The sequence below is a fragment of the Ursus americanus genome, chromosome 23 (assembly GCF_024610735.1).
Source record: "Ursus americanus isolate L20-20 chromosome 23, mUrsAme1.1.p, whole genome shotgun sequence".
NCBI classification, from domain to species: domain Eukaryota; kingdom Metazoa; phylum Chordata; class Mammalia; order Carnivora; family Ursidae; genus Ursus; species Ursus americanus.
Window position 1 is genome coordinate 18,749,807 of NC_142149.1, and position 10,652 is coordinate 18,760,458.

General features: G+C 49.5%; 3 non-coding genes across 3 annotated transcripts; 1 reads left to right on the plus strand and 2 right to left on the minus strand.

The window, feature by feature from the left end:
- Positions 1–4,352: 4,352 nt before the first annotated feature.
- On the plus strand, positions 4,353–4,543 carry LOC123802891 (U2 spliceosomal RNA). The gene has a single exon (XR_006782684.1). It is a non-coding gene; the product is annotated as a U2 spliceosomal RNA (small nuclear RNA).
- Positions 4,544–5,438: 895 nt separating this feature from the next.
- LOC148107944 (U2 spliceosomal RNA) lies at positions 5,439–5,629 on the minus strand. The gene has a single exon (XR_015721410.1). It is a non-coding gene; the product is annotated as a U2 spliceosomal RNA (small nuclear RNA).
- A 4,526-nt stretch (positions 5,630–10,155) lies between these two features.
- On the minus strand, positions 10,156–10,346 carry LOC123803279 (U2 spliceosomal RNA). Its single transcript, XR_006782813.1, has one exon. It is a non-coding gene; the product is annotated as a U2 spliceosomal RNA (small nuclear RNA).
- Between the last annotated feature and the right edge of the window lie 306 nt (positions 10,347–10,652).

A 10,652-nucleotide genomic window follows, 5' to 3' on the forward strand; every position in this document is an offset into this window, starting at 1 on the left:
GAAATCTTAAGTGTCAGGAGTGGTGTGGGTTCGTTTCTTCAGCTTTTCCAGCTATTTTGGGTTGTCTTCTCGGTGTTCTGTGTTTTTTTCCACCCGCCCCCCCCCCCCCCCCGCCCGGCCTGTTGCTCCTATTTTGGAGCTGCTTTTTTTTTTTTTATCTGATCCCTGAATACAGGCGTTCTTGTCTCCTCTGTCTCACCCCCATGGCCGACTTTTTCTTTCTGCATCCCTTGGGCTGGGATTGGTCCACGTTGTTCCTTTCGGGGCCCCCCGCTTGGTTTTAACACACTCACTGCGTCCCCTTGCTCCCGCCATGTGTCCAGTCGCAGGTTATTCCCTTGAATGTTTAGCTCCTGGCTGTGTGTGTGTGTGTGTGTGTGTGTGTGTGTGTGTGTGTCTCCCTCTCTCCTTCCCCGACATAACACGTGTGGTTCCCAGTGATCTCAACAACAGCCTCACTGCCGATTTGTGTGTGTGGAACACCAGGCCTCTCAGTTCCCCACCTCGGCTAGGCTGACTCTGCCGAAGGCACTCACTCCCCTGGTCCGACCCTAGATCTTGTCACTACCAATTGCTATAACCTCGTCCCCATCGCAGTCGCCAGTCACCTTCCCTCCCCCCCCCTTTGCCCTTTGGTACCGCCTACCACTTACCACTGTCCCTTCACCCCCAGCCCCCCCCCCCCCATGTCCTCGCGTCCCTGGTGACCGAGATCGATTTCCCTGCATATACCCTCCGCTCCCTTGCCACGTCCTTGGTGCCACCTGTGCCGCTGAATGTAGTTGGGAAAAAGCATACCAACTAGGCTCATCTGGCTCCCCTCAGCTCTTGGTATGCCAGGGAAAACTAGACATCCTCAACATCTGCTACCGGGCATCCAAGAGGCCCTTACACGAGAGGTAAAAGTAAAGCATAGTGGGAAACGGCTTTATGAAAAATAACCAGAAGAATTTAAAGATACCACAACCACATTTTAAATAACTTGATACTTTAAGGTTCTCTTGGGACATGCTCCAGATGCCCGGAACTGCTCATTGGCTGTCATACCGGGCCTGTGGGGGGTACTGCTTCCAGACCTCAAATCCATACCCAACAGGTTCTGGCTTGCCACTACTACTGGTTCTTCCTGCACTTGCATTGTCAGAACAGTTGAAGAAATTTTTTGTGACCCTGGTTGAATTGCAAATTCTGGCATTGGAGGAAATTCATCTAGGATATTGTGATTTGGAGGCATGCGGTCGGAGCTGTCCCTCTTGTAATCCCGTTCAGCATCCTCTTTAGAGGCCAGTCCTTTGCTTTCCTCTTCTGATTCCTCTGACGGTACTATAACGATTGGTCTCATGGAGACGGGCTCCTCTGTCCGGGTTCTTTCCTTTTGTCATTAGGGGTGTGGAAAGATGAATGAAAATTTCCGAAACCTCAGTCGCTTTCAACAAAAGCAAATTTGAGCCTGCAGAGATGGTGTCTCCCATCTATCTGCTTGTCTGTCTGCGGGAAATAGGAATGGGTACTTTTTTATTGCAACAAGGCAAGGAGAAAACGGGGAGGACGGTGGGTGCCACGGCGACGACTTGTTCCATGACCGCGGCATCACCCCTCTAAGGGATTCCTTCATTCCTCCATTTCCTGATCCTTGTAGACTTTCTCGGCCTAGCTGCGGATGGAGGAATAAATGCAGGCAGGCAGGCCGGCAGGCAGGCAAGAATATGCCTAGAATGATCAAAGAGCAAATCGTGTCGAGATACAGGGAAAAGATCGCCAAGACCCCGCGATGGTACCAGTCTTCGGTTTTGAGAGAGAAGAGCAGCGGCCGAAGCTGGCCCGCCACTCACAGCTAGGCCGTGGTGGTCTCTGGTTGGACATACACAGTTTCACACAACAGTGGCAACCTTAAAATAACCAGTCATTTTACTAGCAAAATGAGTCTGTTCGGGGATGGCAGAGGAATCGCAGTTAGGGACATGCAAGCTCCGGGGAGCCACAGCCAAGTCCGAAGAGGCGAGGGGAAGGTCGGCTATTTTATTTTATTTATTGGAAGGTCAGCTTCTGTTTAGGTTTTAGGAGGAAATTGGGGAGGGAGGCTTGCTTTGAACAAAAGTTCACACTGGAGAACAAGAGTTTGCGGTTGTGGCAATTTCTCATTAACCTAAGTGCAAGCGGTGGCTTAGTGCCTTGTTGCTGGGGCAATGCGGGGGGGGGGGGGGACGTGGGACGGACTCTATCCTTTCTCTTACAGGCAGATGAACTACTATGTGAAAAGGTTCTCCCTTGTCAGAATAATTTTTATTTTCCTTCTCTGGAATCGTGATGCATGAAGACAGACGTGAGAGCACTCCGTACTCGCGTCCTAACGGGGACAGAAAAAGAAGAATGTTGTCCGAACGACAAAATGGACCGAACACCCCCCTCCCCCCCCATCCTGGCCAATACGAATAACTGCTACTACTTTACCAATTTGCAGCTTTGGCCCCGCTCTATTTTTCCTTTCTTCTGGATCAGATTTATTCAGCTACCCAATCACTGAATTACCCTGACTTCCCGAAAGCATCTGTAGGGCGGGGGAATCTTTTTCCTTCTCCCCTTTGAGATTCTTGGGGTGGGGGTGGGGGATGGCTGGGGCTTTATAACAAGAGACAGACTAACAAGAGAAAAACAAACAAGTTTATTAGTGTGTATAGCTCATATATACACGGGAGAAACTCGGGGATGAGTAACTCAGTGGGGTGGCTAGAACTCGGACTTACATAGCCCCTTAACACAAAACGAACAGAAGAAAAAGAAAAAGGACATAGATAGATAGGTAGATAGATAGATAAATTAATTTTCAGAGAAGTGACAAGACAAAGTAAAAGGGCTTAGAGTTTCTAGGGTGGCAAACTGTGGGAAGGTAAATATAGGGGGGAATAGTGGAAGGTAAGGGCCGGCCAGTAAAGTCTGTTAGGTAGAGTCCTCTGGTGCCGGTCTCTGGGCCGATAAGGATCTAGCGTTGTCGGTGATTAACTTCTGTGCACATTTACGTCCTGCTCTGAGGCAAATCGGAAGAGGGTAGCGTTCTTCCTTCTGCTTGAGCTAAAAAATAATCCTTATGCCAAAGTGGCATACTGGGGGGTGGGCTAGCAAATGCTGCTGCTGCCCTTTACATCCCATTCAAAGGCAGGCCTCGCTTGCTTAAACTCTTCCCACAAACCCACATCCTATACCTAATAAGCCATTCCTGACACCCTCGCCGTGAAGCGCGTCCCCTCTGAACTTTCGCAACAAGCGACAACCCAATTCGTCTCGTTAACGGGTGTGTTCCTGCTGGTCTTTGTTTTTTGGTTTTTTCTAAAGATTTTATTTATTTATTCGACAGAGATAGTGACAGCCAGCGAGAGAGGGAACCAAGCAGGGGGAGTGGGAGAGGAAGAAGCAGGCTCATAGCGGAGGAGCCTGATGTGGGGTTGGATCCCGTAACACCGGGATCACGCCCTGAGCCGAAGGCAGACGCCCAACCGCTGTGCCACCCAGGCGCCCCTCCTGTTGGTCTTTGGCTGGGTGGTGTTGACAAGTTACTCGAAGGACCCTATGGTAACTGCAACAGGGGATGAGTTTTGTTCTAAGAAGCAAAGTTTTCTCTTTTTTTCGTTGGGAGACCTGCAGAAGTGAAGACCACAAGCCACGAAATAACCGGTATTCACAAATAGAACTGCTCAAAAGAGCAACTTAAAAAGGGGAGGGGAGAGAGAGAGGGAGGGAGGAGGCTGATCTCATCTCTCAACGCCTAGGGCAGGACAGGTTCGTAAAAGAGAGGGGTGGATAGATACGTGTCTGCATCTGCGTGGATGTGCGTATATACAGGACACAACAGATGATGATGGTAGGTGGTGGGTGCTCACGGTAGCAACCTTTCAACGTATCTGTACGTTAGAAAAGATGTTTAAAGAGAAGAGAGGAGAAATGCTGCCAAGAAAAAACTTCATACAGCTCTCTGCGTCTTTCTCGTTTGGGGCTTTCTCCGAGGAAACAAGGCTGAACGAGCTCTCCCGCTGCGGCGGCTACCCGCGCGTTTCCGTTCCAAGGCGGGAGGGCGGGCGGGGAGGGCAGGAAACCAGGAAACGGCGCGCGTCTGGGCGGGACATGCAAATCTAAAATGGCTGCTTCTCCCGGGAACGATGGGAGTCAAACAATAAAAAGCGTGAAAGCCCCAAACAAGTTAATGATCTGACAAACTACGTATGTCTTGTGAGTTGTGACAAAGACATACTGTCAAACTTAGGGGAAGAGGGTCGGCTTTCGTTTGAGGGTGACTTTTCTCACCGTGATCAAAAGATGTGTGAGAGGCAGGGTGCCGTAGGCGCTGGGAGGTGCTGGTTATCGCTTCTCGGCCTTTTGGCTAAGATCAAGTGTAGTATCTGTTCTTATCAGTTTAATATCTGATACGTCCTCTATCCGAGGACAATATATTAAATGGATTTTTGGAGCTAGGAGATGGAATAGGAGCTTGCTCCGTCCACTCCACGCATCGACCTGGTATTGCAGTACTTCCAGGAACGGTGCACCCCTCTCGGGGGGAACTATTCAGTGTTTAAAGTCAGGTTTTGTGACCCCAGCGTTCCTATCGCATGGTTTTTTTTTGTTTTTGTAGGACGTTACTATAATTCTTTCTCTCATACAGCGCCATTGTCAATATCATTCATCGAGCCTTCACGTAGTGAGGGGAGAAGGGATAGTTTTTCAGGTACACTCTCCAGAGTAGTTTGGAGAAGTAGCTCTTGCCTGTGTTGTTTTGCTCCTATGGACCTGAAGAAAAGGGGGAAAAGGGTGTACGTTAAATATTCCTACAGACAAAAATTTTGAGGGAACTTTTTCCCCCCCCACAATCTGTCTTCCACGTGAGGAAAGATTCATAACGCTCAAAACAGGAATGTGTGTACCGGCGTGCAAGTACGTACCAAAAACCGGAAGAAAAATGGGGCAGCCTGGGAAGTGAACAGTATTAAGGACTGAAAAACGTTCTCGCTGCCAAGCAAAATAGCACAGAAAATTCGGGAAAATTTTTTTCAGTACCGAAGTTGCTAAAAATTACATTGGCAGGGAGGAAAGATGTCTGCAGCACCTTGGAAGCCGCTTCCTACCACCTTAAACTTAGCGCCACTTACCAATGACTGCCTTGTTCAGATTCTCAAAACCAAAAACGAGGCCTAGTTCTTCCCCCGCCGGAACTTATTACACATAAACTACATCTCTTCCACTTTATAACTCGTTATACTTCTAGTAACAAGGCTAAACTTACATACATTCCTCTTTTTTACTTCACTATGCAAGAGAACTGATATTTTATGAAAAAAAAGCTGTCAAAACTAATTGCTGCAGGCGCAAAAAAAAAAAGAAAACAAACCATGGGATAAGAACGCTGGGGTCACAAAACCTGACTTTAAACACTGAATAGTTCCCCCCGAGAGGGGTGCACCGTTCCTGGAAGTACTGCAATACCAGGTCGATGCGTGGAGTGGACGGAGCAAGCTCCTATTCCATCTCCTAGCTCCAAAAATCCATTTAATATATTGTCCTCGGATAGAGGACGTATCAGATATTAAACTGATAAGAACAGATACTACACTTGATCTTAGCCAAAAGGCCGAGAAGCGATAACCAGCACCTCCCAGCGCCTACGGCACCCTGCCTCTCACACATCTTTTGATCACGGTGAGAAAAGTCACCCTCAAACGAAAGCCGACCCTCTTCCCCTAAGTTTGACAGTATGTCTTTGTCACAACTCACAAGACATACGTAGTTTGTCAGATCATTAACTTGTTTGGGGCTTTCACGCTTTTTATTGTTTGACTCCCATCGTTCCCGGGAGAAGCAGCCATTTTAGATTTGCATGTCCCGCCCAGACGCGCGCCGTTTCCTGGTTTCCTGCCCTCCCCGCCCGCCCTCCCGCCTTGGAACGGAAACGCGCGGGTAGCCGCCGCAGCGGGAGAGCTCGTTCAGCCTTGTTTCCTCGGAGAAAGCCCCAAACGAGAAAGACGCAGAGAGCTGTATGAAGTTTTTTCTTGGCAGCATTTCTCCTCTCTTCTCTTTAAACATCTTTTCTAACGTACAGATACGTTGAAAGGTTGCTACCGTGAGCACCCACCACCTACCATCATCATCTGTTGTGTCCTGTATATACGCACATCCACGCAGATGCAGACACGTATCTATCCACCCCTCTCTTTTACGAACCTGTCCTGCCCTAGGCGTTGAGAGATGAGATCAGCCTCCTCCCTCCCTCTCTCTCTCCCCTCCCCTTTTTAAGTTGCTCTTTTGAGCAGTTCTATTTGTGAATACCGGTTATTTCGTGGCTTGTGGTCTTCACTTCTGCAGGTCTCCCAACGAAAAAAAGAGAAAACTTTGCTTCTTAGAACAAAACTCATCCCCTGTTGCAGTTACCATAGGGTCCTTCGAGTAACTTGTCAACACCACCCAGCCAAAGACCAACAGGAGGGGCGCCTGGGTGGCACAGCGGTTGGGCGTCTGCCTTCGGCTCAGGGCGTGATCCCGGTGTTACGGGATCCAACCCCACATCAGGCTCCTCCGCTATGAGCCTGCTTCTTCCTCTCCCACTCCCCCTGCTTGGTTCCCTCTCTCGCTGGCTGTCACTATCTCTGTCGAATAAATAAATAAAATCTTTAGAAAAAACCAAAAAACAAAGACCAGCAGGAACACACCCGTTAACGAGACGAATTGGGTTGTCGCTTGTTGCGAAAGTTCAGAGGGGACGCGCTTCACGGCGAGGGTGTCAGGAATGGCTTATTAGGTATAGGATGTGGGTTTGTGGGAAGAGTTTAAGCAAGCGAGGCCTGCCTTTGAATGGGATGTAAAGGGCAGCAGCAGCATTTGCTAGCCCACCCCCCCAGTATGCCACTTTGGCATAAGGATTATTTTTTAGCTCAAGCAGAAGGAAGAACGCTACCCTCTTCCGATTTGCCTCAGAGCAGGACGTAAATGTGCACAGAAGTTAATCACCGACAACGCTAGATCCTTATCGGCCCAGAGACCGGCACCAGAGGACTCTACCTAACAGACTTTACTGGCCGGCCCTTACCTTCCACTATTCCCCCCTATATTTACCTTCCCACAGTTTGCCACCCTAGAAACTCTAAGCCCTTTTACTTTGTCTTGTCACTTCTCTGAAAATTAATTTATCTATCTATCTACCTATCTATCTATGTCCTTTTTCTTTTTCTTCTGTTCGTTTTGTGTTAAGGGGCTATGTAAGTCCGAGTTCTAGCCACCCCACTGAGTTACTCATCCCCGAGTTTCTCCCGTGTATATATGAGCTATACACACTAATAAACTTGTTTGTTTTTCTCTTGTTAGTCTGTCTCTTGTTATAAAGCCCCAGCCATCCCCCACCCCCACCCCAAGAATCTCAAAGGGGAGAAGGAAAAAGATTCCCCCGCCCTACAGATGCTTTCGGGAAGTCAGGGTAATTCAGTGATTGGGTAGCTGAATAAATCTGATCCAGAAGAAAGGAAAAATAGAGCGGGGCCAAAGCTGCAAATTGGTAAAGTAGTAGCAGTTATTCGTATTGGCCAGGATGGGGGGGGGAGGGGGGTGTTCGGTCCATTTTGTCGTTCGGACAACATTCTTCTTTTTCTGTCCCCGTTAGGACGCGAGTACGGAGTGCTCTCACGTCTGTCTTCATGCATCACGATTCCAGAGAAGGAAAATAAAAATTATTCTGACAAGGGAGAACCTTTTCACATAGTAGTTCATCTGCCTGTAAGAGAAAGGATAGAGTCCGTCCCACGTCCCCCCCCCCCCCCCGCATTGCCCCAGCAACAAGGCACTAAGCCACCGCTTGCACTTAGGTTAATGAGAAATTGCCACAACCGCAAACTCTTGTTCTCCAGTGAACTTTTGTTCAAAGCAAGCCTCCCTCCCCAATTTCCTCCTAAAACCTAAACAGAAGCTGACCTTCCAATAAATAAAATAAAATAGCCGACCTTCCCCTCGCCTCTTCGGACTTGGCTGTGGCTCCCCGGAGCTTGCATGTCCCTAACTGCGATTCCTCTGCCATCCCCGAACAGACTCATTTTGCTAGTAAAATGACTGGTTATTTTAAGGTTGCCACTGTTGTGTGAAACTGTGTATGTCCAACCAGAGACCACCACGGCCTAGCTGTGAGTGGCGGGCCAGCTTCGGCCGCTGCTCTTCTCTCTCAAAACCGAAGACTGGTACCATCGCGGGGTCTTGGCGATCTTTTCCCTGTATCTCGACACGATTTGCTCTTTGATCATTCTAGGCATATTCTTGCCTGCCTGCCGGCCTGCCTGCCTGCATTTATTCCTCCATCCGCAGCTAGGCCGAGAAAGTCTACAAGGATCAGGAAATGGAGGAATGAAGGAATCCCTTAGAGGGGTGATGCCGCGGTCATGGAACAAGTCGTCGCCGTGGCACCCACCGTCCTCCCGTTTTCTCCTTGCCTTGTTGCAATAAAAAAGTACCCATTCCTATTTCCCGCAGACAGACAAGCAGATAGATGGGAGACACCATCTCTGCAGGCTCAAATTTGCTTTTGTTGAAAGCGACTGAGGTTTCGGAAATTTTCATTCATCTTTCCACACCCCTAATGACAAAAGGAAAGAACCCGGACAGAGGAGCCCGTCTCCATGAGACCAATCGTTATAGTACCGTCAGAGGAATCAGAAGAGGAAAGCAAAGGACTGGCCTCTAAAGAGGATGCTGAACGGGATTACAAGAGGGACAGCTCCGACCGCATGCCTCCAAATCACAATATCCTAGATGAATTTCCTCCAATGCCAGAATTTGCAATTCAACCAGGGTCACAAAAAATTTCTTCAACTGTTCTGACAATGCAAGTGCAGGAAGAACCAGTAGTAGTGGCAAGCCAGAACCTGTTGGGTATGGATTTGAGGTCTGGAAGCAGTACCCCCCACAGGCCCGGTATGACAGCCAATGAGCAGTTCCGGGCATCTGGAGCATGTCCCAAGAGAACCTTAAAGTATCAAGTTATTTAAAATGTGGTTGTGGTATCTTTAAATTCTTCTGGTTATTTTTCATAAAGCCGTTTCCCACTATGCTTTACTTTTACCTCTCGTGTAAGGGCCTCTTGGATGCCCGGTAGCAGATGTTGAGGATGTCTAGTTTTCCCTGGCATACCAAGAGCTGAGGGGAGCCAGATGAGCCTAGTTGGTATGCTTTTTCCCAACTACATTCAGCGGCACAGGTGGCACCAAGGACGTGGCAAGGGAGCGGAGGGTATATGCAGGGAAATCGATCTCGGTCACCAGGGACGCGAGGACATGGGGGGGGGGGGGCTGGGGGTGAAGGGACAGTGGTAAGTGGTAGGCGGTACCAAAGGGCAAAGGGGGGGGGAGGGAAGGTGACTGGCGACTGCGATGGGGACGAGGTTATAGCAATTGGTAGTGACAAGATCTAGGGTCGGACCAGGGGAGTGAGTGCCTTCGGCAGAGTCAGCCTAGCCGAGGTGGGGAACTGAGAGGCCTGGTGTTCCACACACACAAATCGGCAGTGAGGCTGTTGTTGAGATCACTGGGAACCACACGTGTTATGTCGGGGAAGGAGAGAGGGAGACACACACACACACACACACACACACACACACACACACAGCCAGGAGCTAAACATTCAAGGGAATAACCTGCGACTGGACACATGGCGGGAGCAAGGGGACGCAGTGAGTGTGTTAAAACCAAGCGGGGGGCCCCGAAAGGAACAACGTGGACCAATCCCAGCCCAAGGGATGCAGAAAGAAAAAGTCGGCCATGGGGGTGAGACAGAGGAGACAAGAACGCCTGTATTCAGGATCAGATAAAAAAAAAAAAAGCAGCTCCAAAATAGGAGCAACAGGCCGGGCGGGGGGGGGGGGGGGGGCGGGTGGAAAAAACACAGAACACCGAGAAGACAACCCAAAATAGCTGGAAAAGCTGAAGAAACGAACCCACACCACTCCTGACACTTAAGATTTCGTACAACGGACAACAAGAGAACACCATCACGCAACAAGACGCAACTCCTGGGATCTTTAGAACCCACAAGTACCCAGCATGACACCCAAAGAATTAAAAAAAAAAAAACCCAAACCAGCCGACGGAAACGGCAAGACAAAAACAGTCTGACTTTCGTTACCGGGTAAATGAGGTGGGAAAGTGCACCGTTCCTGGAAGTACTGCAATACCAGGTCGATGCGTGGAGTGGACGGAGCAAGCTCCTATTCCATCTCCTAACTCCAAAAATCCATTTAATATATTGTCCTCGGATAGAGGACGTATCAGATATTAAACTGATAAGAACAGATACTACACTTGATCTTAGCCAAAAGGCCGAGAAGCGATGCCAGCTGTCCTCGCCGCCCGGGCAGCGTGCTCCCGTCATCCATGTTCAACTCACGGTGAGAACCCACACCCTTACTCCTGGCATGATTTCCTTTGCGTCGTCGATAGTTCCATCCGTATCACTAGACTTCTGTGCAGATGATTCCTTCTCTTCACTCGGAACGAGAAATCCCGTATCCCTGGTTGCCCCCGCCTTCCTGCGCCCAACGGTAACGCCTAATCTGCATGCCCCGCCCTTAGCTCCCGGAGGAGGTGCGGCCGCCGCGCCCCGACTCCACCCCCCGGCCGCCTCCGCGCGCCGCGAGC